The sequence below is a fragment of the Oncorhynchus nerka genome, linkage group LG13, assembly GCF_034236695.1.
Source record: "Oncorhynchus nerka isolate Pitt River linkage group LG13, Oner_Uvic_2.0, whole genome shotgun sequence".
NCBI lineage: Eukaryota > Metazoa > Chordata > Actinopteri > Salmoniformes > Salmonidae > Oncorhynchus > Oncorhynchus nerka.
In genome coordinates, this window is record NC_088408.1 from 15,327,600 (window position 1) to 15,334,721 (window position 7,122).

Here is a 7,122-nt window from a genome sequence, read left to right on the forward strand (position 1 = left end):
TTTCCCTGACTAACACGCCACGTCATTTCCCTGACTAACACGCCAGGTCATTTCCCTGACTAACACGCCACGTCATTTCCCTGACTAACACGCCACGTCATTTCCCTGACTAACACGCCACGTCATTTCCCTGCAAGGTTCTATGGCTTTAATGTTGCTGGGTGACACATGCAGCTCTCATTGCTCTCATTGGCCTGTGTCCCAAATAGCACAATTTTTCCTATGTAATGCACAACTTTTGACCTTGGATCATTAGGGCTCTGATCAATAGTAGCGCACAATGTAGGGACACGAGTGCCATTTGAGATGCAACCACTTCCTGGCTCAGAAGGAAGTAATGGTGCATTATGACACACAAGGTGTCAGTATATCACAGAGCTGCACTGGACTAGAATGTGTTATCCAATTTAGCCAATTTATAGGCCCAGACAGCAACCACTCTAGCACCTAATTCCTGAGATGAGGGATCAGTCATTTGAATAATCTATAACAGAGAGTGGATGGCAGAGAGATTATTTATTTTTATTTTTATTTAACAGACAAACGCAGCACAAGTAGCTGCTGTTCCCAACCACCATCTCTGCACCACACATACGGCCTCCAAACTCCTGCCTGACCTCATAGTGCACAGAGTCTAGTGAGATGTAACTCCATAGTTAAGTCCTCCAGTTTGTTATTGAGGGTGAATATGAGCCTTTACATTTTTTTTTGCAGAAATTAGACCTAGATTACAAAACTTTCTCTGATATTGATCACCAATATTTACATTTCCCAACAGACATAATCATGGAGATGGATGGATATAAATTCCTAGACATAATGAAATGATGGCATATACATTATCCCAGAATGGTGTCAGTTTATTACAGGAACACAGCATATGTAATGAGGTCCTCACAACCGCAGACCAGGTGTAACCACGCCAGCCCAGGACCTCCACAACCGCAGACCACGTGTAACCACGTCAGCACAGGACCTCCAGATCTGGCTTCTCCACCTGCTGGATCATCCGAGACCAGTCACACGGACAGCTGATGATTGGCTGGGCCTGGCTCGCTAGTGGGTGGGCCTTGCTCCCAAGTGGTTGCGCCTATGGCCACTCATAGCTGCACTTCTTCCCAGTCAGGTGAAATCCACAGGGACCTCATGAATTTATTTCAATTGACTGACTTGTTTATATGAACTGTAACTCAGTCAAATCGTTGGAATTGTTACGTGTTGCGTTTATATTTTTGGTCAGTACGGGAGCAGGTATGAACATCCATTATGTGGTCCTGCAGTTCTCTGAGTCTAATGCAGTTATTTGCAATGACCATATTTACAATGTGGGCCCCCTGCTCTGGGGTGAACAGTCAACCTCTTCCACCAGATGCTGGTTTTCTTGCAGTTCTGTAAAAACATTTGAACGGTTTTAGTGATCCTTCTCATTATGAAAGTACAGTACATATTACTGTACCAGTAAGACTACAGCCCTTACAGTTACTTACCGGTTCTCATTTAGAAATGTCCTAATGATACCTGCAACAGTATAGCGGCTCAGATTTGGTTGAACTCGTTGTCCAGCCTCCCTCATGCTCATCCCATGGTTGACAACATGGTCAACCATAGTCACTCTGTGGTCATCAGTTATTGTGTTCCTCTTCCTCGTCATCTTCCCCGTCCTCTCCTTCTCCCCCATCCTACTTTACCTCTTCCTTCTCATCGTCCTCCTCTAGTTCTCACCCCTCTTACTCTCTGTCCAATATTGTCCTCCATTGTTGTCCAAACCAAATGTTTACCTGTGGCCTATTTATAGTGCTCAAGCTCTGATTTGTAAGTCAACTCATTATCTAAAAGTGTTTTCACGTCTGTCAATGTGGAAAGACAATTGGCAAAATAGTGCAGCAATGTAGAGACCAATGTTTACTGTTTTGCTAGAAGTGTGCTATTAAATTGTGTAAAGCAGTGAATTGTGTTTACAGTTTTGCAAAAAGTATGTTATAAAATGACAACCTGAGTGTAAAGCAGAGAATGTGCATTCAGTCTGGCACACTGGGTAAATGCATTGGCTACAAGTGTTAATGGTTTCAGAGATGGTGCTTCAAGAATCACTGTTAGTGTTTAAGCATTCAGACAAAATTGTAAGATGAATCTGGAAGTCGCTCTGGATAAGAGCACAGAGTAAATAACTGAGATTTAAATGTCAAATGTAAGCGATTGAATATGATTTTTGAGTCGTACACATTTTAATATACCAGCCTTGGATAATCCAAATCTTTGTTGTAAATAGTTGAATGAGCCATCATAGTACACATGCTCAAACTTCATGATGCCACTTGGAACCAGGACTTAAGGTGTTGTCATTAAACACTGGAGGTAAGGTGGGGATATTACAAATCGGGGTGCCTGGGGATATAGTTTTTTTTCCACCACATGAATTGATGTACATTTTCCCAAACACAAATGAAATTGCATTGTCTGCTTTTTTCTTCAACACCTTGGACCCGAAGTAGAGAATATATTTACGATAATATGATATTACATGTATGGCTTCGATACTCCACCATGCACAAGGATAGTCTGCTGTCCATTGTTTAAGTGAACGCAGTTGTGCAGCCCAGTAATACATCTTCATATGAGGTAGTCCAAGATCTCAAGCTTTATAGGGGAAGTGTAAAACAGTCAGTTTTATAGGGGAGTGTAAAACAGTCAGTTTTATAGGGGAGTGTAAAACTGTCAGCTTTATAGGGAAGTGTAAAACTGTCAGCTTTATAGGGGAGTGTAAAACAGTCAGTTTTATAGGGGAGTGTAAAACTGTCAGCTTTATAGGGAAGTGTAAAACTGTCAGCTTTATAGGGAAGTGTAAAACTGTCAGCTTTATAGGGAAGTGTAAAACTGTCAGTTTTATAGGGAAGTGTAAAACTGTCAGCTTTATAGGGAAGTGTAAAACTGTCAGCTTTATAGGGAAGTGTAAAACTGTCAGCTTTATAGGGAAGTGTAAAACTGTCAGCTTTATAGGGAAGTGTAAAACAGTCAGCTTTATAGGGAAGTGTAAAACAGTCAGTTTTATGGGGAAGTGTAAAACTGTCAGTTTTATAGGGAAGTGTAAAACTGTCAGCTTTATAGGGAAGTGTAAAACTGTCAGTTTTATAGGGGAGTGTAAAACTGTCAGCTTTATAGGGAAGTGTAAAACAGTCAGCTTTATAGGGAAGTGTAAAACAGTCAGTTTTATAGGGAAGTGTAAAACTGTCAGCTTTATAGGGAAGTGTAAAACTGTCAGCTTTATAGGGAAGTGTAAAACTGTCAGCTTTATAGGGAAGTGTAAAACTGTCAGCTTTATAGGGAAGTGTAAAACTGTCAGCTTTATAGGGAAGTGTAAAACTGTCAGTTTTATAGGGGAGTGTAAAACTGTCAGCTTTATAGGGAAGTGTAAAACTGTCAGTTTTATAGGGGAGTGTAAAACTGTCAGCTTTATAGGGGAGTGTAAAACTGTCAGCTTTATAGGGAAGTGTAAAACTGTCAGCTTTATAGGGAAGTGTAAAACTGTCAGCTTTATAGGGAAGTGTAAAACTGTCAGCTTTATAGGGAAGTGTAAAACTGTCAGCTTTATAGGGAAGTGTAAAACAGTCAGGAAAACTGTTGAGTGTGAAAACCCAGCAGCGTTGCTGTTCTTGGCACAAACCGGTGTGCCTGGCATACCATACCCATTTCAAAGGCCCTTTTTTTCCATGCCCATCCATTCACCCTCTGAAAGGTATACATGCTGTACATAAACCATGTCTCAATTGTCTCAAGGCTTAAAAATCCTTCTTTAACCTTTCTCCTCCCCTTCATCTACACTGATTGAAGTAGATTAAACAAGTGACATTGATAAGGGATCATAGCTTCACCTGGTCAGTCTGTCATGGAAATAGCAGGTGTTCTTAATGTTTTTAATACTCAGTGCATACAAACTGTACACACACACACACACATGAATGTACACACACACACAATATCACAAAATTCACAAAGTTCTGTAATAAGGGCCTTGGTCAGGGCGGTGACCAAGAACACGATGGTCACTCTGACAGAACTCAAGAGTTTCTCTGTGGAGATGGGAGAACCTTCCAGAAGGACAACCATCTGAAAGTTGTGATAAATAGTAATCCAAGTATATCTGGTATAGATTGATAGCTCCAAATTAATGGGATTTACAGCTCTATGTTATTCCATTAAATTGACAGCTCCTTGTTATCCCATTAGATTGACAGCTCCTTGTTATCCCATTAGATTGACAGCTCCAAGTTATCCCATTAGATTGACAGCTCCTTGTTATCCCATTAGATTGACAGCTCCATGTTATGCCATTAGATTGATAGCTCCTTGTTATCCATTAGATTGACAGCTCCATGTTATGCCATTAGATTGACAGCTCCATGTTATCCCATTAGATTGACAGCCCCAAGTTATCCCATTAGATTGACAGCTCCAAGTTATCCCATTAGATTGACAGGTCATTCTACTACAGCCACAGTCGATAAGCCTGGGGTGCTGGTACTGGAGGTCCTGTCAGTCCAGGAGGAGAGCTGCATGCAGCTGGCCCTGTGTGAGCAACACCACCCCCCTGCTACAGGCCACCACAGGCCTCCATCCAACACCACCACCACTATGACAAGACCTGAACAGCACAATCCCTCTGCTATGGACCACACCCCCCCTCTCTCCACCAGAAACGGAGCTCGGGTCCTGGTACTGTTCAGTAAGGAGACGACTGCTCAGCTCATGCCTGTGCCTCGAGACCTCATCCATATATACCCACCATGGTGAGAGAGCATTAGTCTGCAATAGTTAATAATGCAAAGTTATGGTGTCAAGTAAAAAATGTAATATTAAAAGCGGAAATGCCCAAGTCATTATGTTATCTACACATCTTCCTCATGCAGAAAAACTATAGTCATTACGTTTCCTGCACTTGTCTTTTCTACTATCTTCTCCTATTTTCTACTGTCTTTTCCTACTATCACTGACTTTGCTGATAATTACTTTGAGGGAGAATGTACTTTGACTGTGATATGTGGTTGTCTCACCTAGCTATCTTAGAGGGATAGTTACCCAAATTGCAAAGTTATACTGATCATAATCGGCGTGAGGTCAAAATCAAAGTAAGCATATGGCGTTTTAAAACATCTGATTTTCTGAGCAATAAAAGGCGTTCCAGTGTATTTGATCTGTGCCTGTGCTAGCACTAGCCGAGCGAGCCTCACTCTTCAGCGCAAGTGAAGAGTTCAGAACTACTGAATGAATGCGTCTTAGAAGTAGTTTTCACATACAAACTTTATATGTCCGAACTCCGAATCAAATATGCTTCCCAAATATAACACTGTTGCTGTGGTATAACGCTTATTTAGATTTTCTGCATTTATCAGTGCCATCGGGTAGCTTGATTTCAGATGTGTCCATGTAAACAGGATTATTTGGGAAATATTTCTTCTTCCAGAGAATGTAAACATTTTACTCAAATGATTATATTAATCTGACTGTCCGCAATATTCACATTATTGTGGTGGTGAAAGCACCAATTTGTAAGTCGCTCTGGATAAGAGCGTCTGCTAAATGACTTAAATGTAAATGTAAATGTAATTGTTATCCCATTAGATTGACAGCTCCAAGTTATCCCATTAGATTGACAGGTCCTTGTTATCCCATTAGATTGACAGCTCCAAGTTATCCCATTAGATTGACAGGTCCTTGTTATCCCATTAGATTGACAGCTCCAAGTTATCCCATTAGATTGACAGCTCCAAGTTATCCCATTAGATTGACAGGTCCTTGTTATCCCATTAGATTGACAGCTCCAAGTTATCCCATTAGATTGACAGCTCCAAGTTATCCCATTAGTTTGACAGCTCCAAGTTATCCCATTAGATTGACAGCTCCAAGTTATCCCATTAGATTGACAGCTCCAAGTTATCCCATTAGAAATGGTAGACTCAGAACGGAGTCTGGTTGAGTGGGTAACACTCTCTCCTCTGTCTACATGCTTCTGCTCCTGTCTGCTCTCTTGACTCTGTCAAGAGTACGGAATTCCCTCAACTTCAAAAAAGCGCAAGTCGTCTGTCGTGATGATGCAACACAATGTGCATGGCGGAGTAGTGTCGAGCGTCTAGGTCTCACAGTAATTGGACATATCCAGCTGTTCCTACTTCCTCTAGTTGTGTTCTTCTTCTCAAGCTGTTTTTGTGTGGCTTTTGTTTTACCTTCAACTTCTCTGAGTTGGTTGTCTGCTGATTTGAGAGAACTTCTCTGAGTTGGTTGTCTGCTGATTTGAGAGAACTTCTCTGAGTTGGTTGTCTGCTGATTTGAGAGAACTTCTCTGAGTTGGTTGTCTGCTGATTTGAGAGAACTTCTCTGAGTTGGTTGTCTGCTGATTTGAGAGAACTTCTCCGAGTTGGTTGTCTGCTGATTTGAGAGAACTTCTCCGAGTTGGTTGTCTACCGATTTGAGAGAACTTCTCTGTTGGTTGTCTACTGATTTGAGAGAACTTCTCTGAGTTGGTTGTCTACGGATTTTAGACAACTTCAATGTTGGTTGTTGTAATGCGCTGGGTGTCGTGGGTGTGGAGTAAAATGCAGGAGACAGAGTTCAATGCTGTGCGTCTTTTAATAGCACCAACGCACCACAGGGTGCTCACAAAAGTTACGTTCCCAACCACAGGGAATCAAACAGTACAATGGAAAAAATCACGACCAGGCACTAACACGTACCTCTACAACAGAGCCGAAGGTTACATTGAAATAATCCCGCACAACAACCAGGCAGGCCGGCTGTCTAATAAAGACAAACGAATTAAACATGAACAGGTGCTACCACTAAACATACAAGGAGGGGGAGGAAAAACAATCAGTGGCAGCTAATAGGCCGGTGACGACGAGCGCCACCCGCCCGGGAAGGGGAAACACCCTTGGTCGGACTCGTGACAGTTGTCTACTGATTTGAGACAACTTCAATGTTGGTTGTCTACTGATTTGAGACAACTTCAATGTTGGTTGTCTACTGATTTGAGACAACTTCAATGTTGGTTGTCTACTGATTTGAGACAACTTCAATGTTGGTTGTCTACTGATTTGAGACAACTTCAATGTTGGTTGTCTGCTGATTTGA